General features: G+C 34.8%; 1 long non-coding RNA gene across 1 annotated transcript; it reads right to left on the reverse strand.

The window, feature by feature from the left end:
• Positions 1-1,789: 1,789 nt before the first annotated feature.
• Positions 1,790-3,045, reverse strand: LOC121967255. Its single transcript, XR_006107690.1, has 3 exons — positions 2,646-3,045; positions 2,102-2,478; positions 1,790-2,012 (listed from the first exon to the last, which is right to left on the reverse strand). It is a non-coding gene; the product is annotated as an uncharacterized LOC121967255 (long non-coding RNA).
• Positions 3,046-10,980: the final 7,935 nt, after the last annotated feature.

Genomic DNA, 10,980 nt, shown 5'->3' on the forward strand with positions numbered 1-10,980 from the left:
ACCTTGACCAAAGGTTGCACCCACAATCTCCCAAGTTTGTATTCTTGTCAAACATCAAGATACAACTTTTCTATTCTCGTCAAACATCAAAATACACCTCGAGTCAGGTCAACTCTAGTCGGGTCAACCAGGTCAACCTTGACCTAAGGTTGCACCAACAGTTACACCAATTCAAAGAAGAACCTTAATTGATACTACTTGTTAGATCGAGACACACGTGAGAGGAGGGGGGTGAATCATGTGATTTTTAAAACTTTTCTTATACTTTTTAAAGATAAAGTAAATGCAGCAGAAATAAGAATAGAAAACAGAAAAAGTAAAAGACACGGTTCAGTTTTACTTGGTTCGGAGCCTTCGGTGACTCATACTCCAAGACCCAGGTCCTGCGGACCTATCGACAGGTAATCCACTAAAAACCTTCCAATGCTTGAAGGTGCCTTGGGTACTGTTCACCCGAGACCTTTTTGCACCTTTTGCCCTACAAGTTAAGTTAGTTTAACACGACAATATCTAACCTACAAAATAAAGTTTGCACAATAATAATATAATTAATTTATAACTTAGACCCTGCCCTCTAGACCAGGATCTAGTCAGGTCTCAATTTAGATTTCTGAAATAGACCTAAATTAGATCAACGTCTATTGTCCCTTCAACCGGGACGCATCCTCACTTAGTTACTCTCATCCAATGACTTACTTTCACTTACCGTGTGTCAAGTTACCTCCTTGATGTCAATCTGACCCCACCACGTTTTCCTGCCAGAATTGCACATCCGGACTTTGTCACTCAGGAATCGCACCTCCTGATCTCCTGCCGGAATCACACATCAGGACTTCGCCAGTTAGGAATCACACATCCTAACTGGACTTCCTGCTTGGTGTTATGTCCTCTTGATTCGTTAAGTTAGTCAACCTTGCACACTTGGTAACAAAGTTAGATCATGATAATATCTAACTTAACTCACTTATCATTTATCAAAATCTAAGTTAGACCATTAGTGCAAATTATATCAACACCTTCCAGCCTGTTGAATGGGCCTTCAGATGACCGTTGGCCAAAGATAAAGTTTTATCTTCGGTGATAAAAGTTGTCTGATTGAAGGCTCCTTGAACCTAATTGAAGGCGATTTCTAGATTTGGATAAAATTTTCTAGGGACTATCACTACAAGTAAAAATTTAAAAGACAACGCTTTTTATACGTTGTCTATGTAGCTGAAAAAGCATTGTTAAAAGTACTATTGTTAAAAGTCTGTTCAAAGACAACACTTAAAAAACATTATCGTTTTTTTTTGCAAAGACAACACTTTTGCAACGCTTAAAAATCGTTGTCATTTTTTACAAAGACAATGTTTTTGCAATGCTTAAAAAGCGATGTTATTTTTTTTTGCAAAGACAATATTTTTTAATGGATACAAAATATTTTATTTTTTAAAATATAACTTTTTAGAAAAAGATAAACCTATTTACAAAACTAAACTCTATTTACTCCACGAATTACTAAAATCTTATAAATGACACCAATTAAAATACCATTGATCAATCTTTTTACTATTGAATTATAAATGTGTCATACAATTCAAATAGAAAATATGTATATATAATCCACAAATTTTGAGTCTATACTAAGTCTATACAAAACCAAAAACCCTTCTTAGATTAAATCTTTCGGGTAATATTGTATCTTCTCGGAATATATGAGTACCCTTCTTGATAAAAAATAAAAAAAAACTCTTAACTCTTAATTTTTTTTTCTACTTTCATCTGCGAGAAAGAAAATTATTACATTATAATTAAGATAAAGTAACTCAAATAATCAATACATTAAACCTAATAAATAAATTTAACAAAAGCAATAAGCTAACAATATTAAACAATAAGCAAACTCATGGAATTATACGCTTTTAGTAAATCAAAACTTGGTATATATCCATGCATTCCTTCAGAAAGGCCAAATCCAGGGCAATCCATTGCAATGACTCCATATCCAGCTGATGCTATCTTCTTTGAAATCCCTAGAAAAAAGGATAAATTTGTGTGCTAAAATCACAACTTAGGATTATATTCTTTGCTAATACTAGTAAGTCTGCAGTAGAGCAAACACCTTCAAAAAGAAAATGTACAAGTGTCTCTATAGCCATGACAAAAACAAACAAGACCCTTTAATCTACAATGTTCTGGAAACCAACTTTTCTTGAAGATCTCAATGCCTCTTGAGTTTACCTTATATAATTACACAGGGAAAAATTAATTAATATCAACAAACTCAAGTGTATTAGTGTTGTCCATAAAATTTAATACAAGCTTAAAAGGGGTAAAGAAAAGGTAATTGAACCAATGTCACTAAGTTTGTAGATCAGTTTTGTCATCTTTAAATCTGATTTTGTGATTGTAATTGAAGCATGCCTGTGAAGGGCTACACTTTAGATTGTCTTGAAGAACGTACGGATGAAGATGTGGATGCTTGAGTAGCTCTGCAGCCTGTTGATACATGAAGTAAAATTAACTCAGCTTTGATACATGAAGTAAAAATTCCCTAAATACATGGTTGTCCTAAACACCTCAAGTTGCAACCAAACATAGAGATGAGGAATTGAATCAAGGGCTCAATGTAGATAGAAGCAAGGGTAATCCTTCTGAAGACTCACCTTGCTGCTAACCCGACGAAGGAAAGGATTGGCTACTGGCCGCACAACCAGACAACCCTAAGTGATAGGAACGACAACATCGGACGAGGCATGAAAGCTTTGATGGCTTTGAAGGGTTAGGGATTGGGTCACAGACGACGCGGAGGAGTGGCAGAGGAGGCTAGGTCGTGAGCGGCGCGGATGAGTGGTAGAGGCTAGGTCGTGGGCAACGAGGAGTGGTGGAGGAAGCTAGGTCACTAGCACGGAGGAGTGGCGGAGGCCGCTAGGTTGCGGTTGGCGCGGAGTAGTGGTCGAGGTGCGGGCGGCGAAGGAGTTTTCGCAAAGGAGTGTTGGTAGAGGAGTTTTAGCGAAGGAGTTTCATGGAGTTTTGGTGGAGAGAAGGTTAGGTTGCAGGCATAGACAACGCATGTTAAAAATTCATTGTTGTAAAAATTTATAATAGACAGTGCTTTTTAAAAAGTATTATTTTTACCCCAAAAAAATATATATCATCAATAGATAACAGTTAAATAAAAAAGTATTATCTTTAATAAAAAAAAATATAAAATACAGACAATATTTTTCACTAAAAATATTCTAAAAAAAAAATAGACAATATTTTTTTTAAAAAAATATTGTCTTTTAAATGTTGTGAAATCTCAATTTTTTGTAGTGTATAAAAAGACTCTAGAGATAGGAAATAGACAACAACTTCTGTATTCATTTCCTGATAACTTTATGAGCTATCAAAGACTGTAAGAGGCTTCTCTGCCTTCAACGAAGGGGATCTTTCTAGTGTTTTCATCTGTCTTAGATTAACAACCACTTTGATTGTAACTAAGTAAATTCTAGTCTTCTTATGCATTTCTTTTATAAGTTGTTATTTATTTTATGTTAATTATTTTAGTTAATTAATTATGCTTACTAATCAAAGTCAAAATAATGAGAAAGGGTTGAATTTGATTTCAGGCTATTCACCCTAGTTGGTCGTACCAAGACCAACACTCTCATGCTATGAATCGTATTGTAGACATTCAGTAAATGAGTTTAAGATCATTCAAACACATAAGTAAAATATACTCAAATAGTGAATCAATATTTATCAAAATAAATAGTATACACTAGAAGGCGATTGCATTAGAACACCTCTCAAACATAACATACTCCTACTTGGCCTAATGTTAATTGCCACGGTGTCCTAATCCGTAAGCCTAGATGTGACTCTCAAACTTGCTTTGTGGTAGAACCTTTGTCAAAGGATTCGCTAGGTTCCTTTTAGTGAAAATTTTCTCGAGTTGTATTTCTTTCCTACTAATGATTTCCTTGATCAGATGATAGTAGCAAAGTACATGTTTGGATCGCTGATGAGATCTGGGTTCCTTTGCTTGCATAATGGCTCTAGTGTTGTCGCAATAGATTGGTAATACTGCAACAATGGTCAGAACCACTCCTAGTTCAGTGATGAACTTCTTGATCCAAACCACTTCCCTTGCTGCTACTGAAGCTACAACATATTCTGCTTCACAGGTAGAATCTGGTATAGTGTCTAGCTTAGAACTTTTCTAGCTAACTGCGCCTCCATTTAGTGTGAATATGTATCTAGACTGAGACTTGGAGTTATCCTTGTTTGTCTAGAAGCTGACATCTATATACCCGCGTATAACCATATCACCATCTCCATATACCAAGAACATATCCTTAGTTCTTCTTAAGTACTTCAGGATTATCTTGACAGCCACCCAATGATCCATTCTAGGATATGATTGGTATTTGCTTGTGACACTTAAAGCGTATAATACATCAGGCCTTGTATAAAACATAGCATACATGATAGATTCTATTGCAGATGCATAGAGAATCTTATTCATGTAAATCCTCTTATCTTTTGTGCATTGGCACATAGATTTTGAAAGGTGAATTTAATACCTCATGGGTATAAAATTTTCTTGAATTCAGACATGCTAAACTATTTTAGCACTGCCTATATATATAGATTGTGAAAGACCAAGTAATCTTTTTGATCTATCTTTATAAATTCTCATCCCAAGGATGTAAGTTGCTTCTCCCTTGTCTTTCATAGAGAATGTTTTGGACAACCAAACTTTAACTGACTGTAGACAAACACATCATTTCCTATAAGTAATATATCATCAACATATAATATTAGAAATATAACTACACTCCCACTAACCTTTTAGTATACATAAGGTTCGTCAAAATTTTATGAAAAATCAAACTCTTTGATTACTTCATCAAAATGGATATTCCAATTCCTGGATGATTGTTTTAGTCCATAAATGAATCATTGAAGTTTGCATACTTTATTTCTGTCAACACATGTGAAACCCATGGATTGTATCATATATACATCCTTGAGCAGGTTTCCATTAAGAAAAGTTGTTTTCACATGCATATGCTATATCTCATAATCATAATGAGTTGATATGGCTAGGAGTATCCGAATATATTTAAGCATAGCTACTGGTGAGAAGGTTTCATCATAGTTAATTCATTGCCTTTGATGATAGCCCTTTTCCACTAATCTTACTTTGTAGGTATTTATATTATCATCCATGTCAGTTTTCTTATTGAAAATCCACTTGCACCTAGTAGGCATAATACCTTTAGATGGATTCACCAAGTTCCAAACTTGGTATTCATACATGGAATTCATTTCCGACTTCATGGCTATAAGCCACTTGTCCCTTTCTTAACTTTTAAGAACTTCTTCATAATCAGTAAGTTCCTCATTGTCAATGAGTAACATGTCATTCAATTTACTTATGAGAGATCCATATCTTTCAAGAATATTGGGTGTCCTACGAGATCTATAAGGAAGTTGTGTTATCATAGGTTCAAATGATGGTTCATCATTATGAGTAATCAGTTGCAATTCTTGACCATGTATCTCTTCAGCGTCTAATGAAGTCTCTTAAACTTCATCAAATTTAACCATACTCCTGTTAGAGTGTATACTAAAAGTCTAGCTTTTTGTAAACATTTATTTTTGAAATAAAGAATCACATTGGTCAAATGTCTACATTTATATGCTAAGTGTAGTTGTTCAGTTAATTTATATTGTAGATAACATGGTGTGCGGTGTCACACACAGAAGATCATATTATCAATTCCTTATAAATTATAAATAGTAGCTCACGACTAAGATGGATAGGAACAAATCATTAGAATAGTCGTAGTGTAATTTGATATTAATTTATCTTGACTATAAAAATACACTAGTACACTCTGAGTGTATTGAGCAAGACCATTTAAAGTAGTTTTCTTTTTATACTGACTGCATAAAAGAACAAGACCTTTGTTATTATGGAAGTGTGTGCTCTTAATCCTGATATAATAACAAGCGCATATATTTAGTATTTATTTCTTTAATTTATCAGTGGGTGAGATTTAGTTCGATAAATCAATAGGTTCGATAAGTTGGAAAATAATATTATTTATAGTGTGTGTTGTTGATTATAGAAGGAAACTGTGTCCTACAATCTAGGTTGATGATGTCCTCATGAGGAGCTCATAAGGATTGTTATGTAAATCCTACAGGTGGACTTAGTCTGACATGACAATGAAGTTGAGTGGTACTACTCTTGGAGCTAGATATTAATTGAGTTATCAGTAACTCATTTAATTAGTGGGCATTCTATATCTTAAACATAGGGAGACTAACACACTCATGATAAGAAGGAGCACATATAGTAATATGGGATTGGTGCGGTAGTGCAATAATAACTCTTTAGTGGAATGAGATATTATTGATGAACTCGAGTTGGGTGTTCAGGGCGAACACCGGAAGCTCAAGTTCATCAGGAGACCAAAACCAATTCCTCCTCTCGGTCCCTGTCATAGCCTCTTATTTATAAAGTTTTATACCAACCTAAACCCAACTTCTTACCCACCTTAAGGTGGCCGGCCAAGCCTAGCTTAGAGCCCAAGCTAGGGTCGGCCAAACTAAGGAGATATGGGTTCAAGTGGTGGCCGACTCTAGCTTGGAGCCCAAGCTTAGGTGGTCAGCCACAATAAAATAAAAGGGATTTTAATTTTAAAATCTTTCTTTATGTGGAATCCATGATTTAAAAGAAAGTTTTAAAATTAGATTTTACCTTTTATAGTTTCTACAAAGGATTAAGAGAAATGTTTGATATCTTTCCTTATTTATAGATTGAAAGGAAGATTTTAATTTTGGAGAAAACTTTCCTTATTGTAATCATCCACATGTTTTAATAGAGAGATTTTAATTTATAAAAGTTTCCTTTTATAACCAACCATGAAGGAAATTTTTAAAAGAAAATTTTTTATTTTAAAATTTCTGGAAACAAATTAGGAAGTTTTAATTTTGTGTTTAAAACTTTCCTTGTTTGGAGGACTTGTAGGGGCCGACCATTAAAAGAATAAAAGGAAATTTTTAATTAAAATTTTCTTTTATTGGTAAGGAAAATAAGGAAGTTTTAATTATGTTTAAACTTTCCTTATTTGCCAAGACCAAGGAATATAAAAGAGAGGGTAAAGGTGCCTCACCTCACAACAATACATCTATTATTCCTCTCTTCTAATTCCTTGGTGGCCGACCCTCTCCTCTCTTCTTTCTCTCTTCTCCTTTTGTTGAGGCCGGCAGCACTTGGAGGGTTTGTTTCATCTTGGTGGCCGGTTGCTTGTGGAGAAGAAGAAGAGAAAGAAAGCTTCCCTTGAAGAAGAGCTGGTGGCTGAAACTTGCAAGGAGAAGAAGGAGGCTTGGGTGGATTCTCGTCTCGATAGATCGTCGCCCACACGATGTCCGAGATAAGAAAAGGAATATGATAGAAGATCGTGAGGTCTATAAACTACAAAAGGTATAACTAGTTATTAGTTTCCACATCATAACTAGTTTATACTTTTGTTTAGATCTTGAAATACCAAACACAAGAGGCTAATGATTCTAGGCTATCGAATTTATGTTTCGATTTTGTGTTTCTTTTGTTTTTTGATCTCGTGATTCGATTGTTCTTAATGGTTAAACCTAGGGTTACTATAAGGAGATTAAATATTGAATTTTGTTGAAAGACTTTGTCTAGGAAGTGGTGGATGATCCCATACCCAAGAAGGCTTAGTGCCTCGCCATGTTTAACCTAGAAGCCGATCTCTGAAATAAATATTTAATCAAATTTGTAACATAGGTGGATTTGGATTAATAATGTTAAGCATCGTTTGCGATCCAAGTCTAAACCTCTAAGAACAGATAAGTTGAATTTGGAATCAATAATGTTAAGTTTTGTTTGCGATTCCAAATTTAATTTCTAAATAACACAATAAGTTGTTAGGAAAGGTTCAGGACTTGTACAAAATTTTTGTACAGGGGAACCGGTACGATATTCCGAGTAGCAACCAACAACTCCCGCTTGTTTCTTGTAAGAGAAACTCTTTCTCTAGGAATGTGGCATGTCTTGAAACAAATATTTTTTGTTCCAAGGGATTACAAAATTGGTAACTCTTTGTTTTCTTAGGGTAATCAACAAATAGATACTTATTAGACTTAGCATCTAGCTTGTCTAACACAGTCCTTTTCACATAAATAGGACAACACCATTTCTTCAAATAAGATAGATGAGGTTTCTTACTAGCCCATATTTCATATGGAGTAGCAGCGATTGTCTTAAATGAGACTCGATTGAATAAGTAAACAGTTGTCTCGAGTGCATAACCCCAAAATGATTTGGAAAGACTTGCATGATTCATCATTGACCTAATAATTTCCAACAAAGTTTAGTTTCACCTTTCAGATACAGTATTGTGTTATGGGGTATAAAGCAGAGTCCATTGAGACACTATTCCATTATCCCTTAGTTAATCTAGAAACTATTGGCTTAAGTATTCACCACCTGGATCGAATTAAAGTATCTTAATGCTTTTACCAAGTTATTTCTCTAATTCATTTTATGAATTCTTTGAACTTGTCAAAGGCTTCAGACTTGTGTTTCATAAGATACACATAACCAAATCGTGAATGATCATCGATAAAGATGTTGGTTAGTCCTAGGAAAACGTACCGGTTCCACTGTACAAAATTTTTTTTTACAAGTGTCGAACCTTTCCTTAAATAACCTATTGTGTTCTTTAGAAGTTAAATTAGGAATCGCAGACGGAACTTAACATCATTGATTCCAAATTTAACTTATCTGTTCTTAATGGTTTAGATTTGAATCGCAAGCGGAACTTAACACTATTGATTCAAATCCACCTATATTATTAATTCCATTAAATATTAATTTCCAAAATTGGCTTCCAGGACTGCATGGCGAGGCACATGGCCTTCTTGGATATGGGAGTAACCACCACCACCTAGACAAAGCCTTTTAAGGAAAGCTAATATTTAATTTCTTAAATAACTCTAGGTTAACCAAAAAGAACAATCGAATCACAAATTCGAAAACAAAGAAAACATAAATTTAAAAAACTAATTTGAAATACTAGATCTAATGCCTCTTGTGTTTGAAATTCTTACAAAAAGAAATAACTAGCATGATGCGGAAAACAATCGCTAATTATACCTTCTCTTTGTAAACTAATGACCTCGAGATCTTCTGCCGTATTCCTCGCCTCGCCTTGGACGTCGTGTGGGCGATGATCCTCCAAGATAAACACCACCCAGAGAGCTTTGTTCTTCCTCCTCTAAAATCCGGCCACCACCACCAATTTAGGAACCAAAGAGATCAAGGGAAAGGGAAAGGGAGAGATCCGGCCATCATGAGAGAGCACAAGCAAGAGACTAGAATTAGATGCCTTCTTCTTCTTCTTCTTCTTCTCCTTCTCCTCCTTCTTGTATTCGGCCACTTAAAAGAACCACAAGCAACATGTGGCCGACCCTAGCATGATAAAGAGCTAGGGGCTGACCCTAAGGAGGAGACTAGAGAGAAGTGAGAAAAAGAATTCATTAACCCATGAAGCCTCTCCTCCCCTTCTTTTATAATACTTGCCCAAGGCAAATAAGGAAAAACTTTTTACAAAAATTAAAATCTTCCTCATGTTTTTTCCTTTTTCCTTTTCTTTCCTCTTGATTGAATCAATCACCAATCATAGATTAGTTTTAATTTGATTGGATGATGATTTAATCCTGTTGGCCGGCCCCTTGCTTGGGCACCAAGCAAGGGTGGCCGACCCCTACAAGGAAGGAAATATAATTTTTTTTTATAAAATTTTACAAGAAGAAATCCTCTTATAAAATTTTATAAGCTCTCTTTCAATTTCGTAAAGTAGATGTTAAAAAAGGAAAGTTTTAAAAATTAAAACCATGTTTTAAAATTTAAAACTTCTCTTCTAAAAATTTCCTTTTTTAACATGGTGATAGAAAATTTAAATTTTAAAACTTCTCTTCCTTTTTTTCCTAAACCATGAGGATGGTTAAAAAAGGAAAGTTTTAAAACTTTTAAACTTTCTTTTAAAACATGTGGCCTAATTTAAATAAGAAAAGTTTTTAAATTTTAAAACTCACTTTTAAAACTAGTAGTTTTATACAAAGAGAAGATTTTAAAAATTCAAAACACCCCTCCTTGTTTGAATTAATGTGGCCGGTCCCCTCTTGCTTGGGCACCAAGCAAGGGGCTGACCCCTTAAGAGGATAATGTGGCCGGCCCTTGCTTGGTCACCAAGCATTGGACCGGCCCCCTTCTTGGACACCAAGATGACTTATATTTGGATGGACTTGAGGCTTTAATGAGGCTACGACAGGGACCTAGAGGAAAAATTGGTTTTGGCCTTCCGATGAGCTTGAGTATCCCGTGTTCGCCCCGAACACACAACTCAAGTTCATCGATAATAACTCATTCCGCTAGAGAGTTATTATCGCACTACCGCACCAATCCTAAATTACATTATGGGCTCCTTCTTATCATGAGTGTGTTAGTCTCCCTGTGTTTAAGATAATGAATGTCCACTAATTAAGTAAGTTACTGACAACTCACTTAATTAATATCTAACTCCAAGAGTAGTACCACTCAACTTTATTGTCATGTCGGACTAAGTCCACCTGTAGGGTTTAACATGACAATCCTTATGAGCTCCTCTTGGGGACAATCTCAACCTAGATAACTAGGACACAGATTCCTTCTATAATCAATAACACACACTATAAGTAATATCATTTCCCAACTTATCGGGCTTATTGACTTATCGAGTTAAATCTCACCCATTGATAAATCAAAGAAATAAATACTAAATATATGTGTTTGTTACTATATTAGGATTAAGAGCACATACTTCCATAATAACTAAGGTCTAATTATTTTATAAAGTCAGTACAAAAAGAACTTACCTAAAATGGTCCTACTTAATACACTTGGAGTGTATCAGTGTAATTTATTAGTTAAGATAA

This window comes from Zingiber officinale, chromosome 1B, assembly GCF_018446385.1.
Source record: "Zingiber officinale cultivar Zhangliang chromosome 1B, Zo_v1.1, whole genome shotgun sequence".
NCBI lineage: Eukaryota > Viridiplantae > Streptophyta > Magnoliopsida > Zingiberales > Zingiberaceae > Zingiber > Zingiber officinale.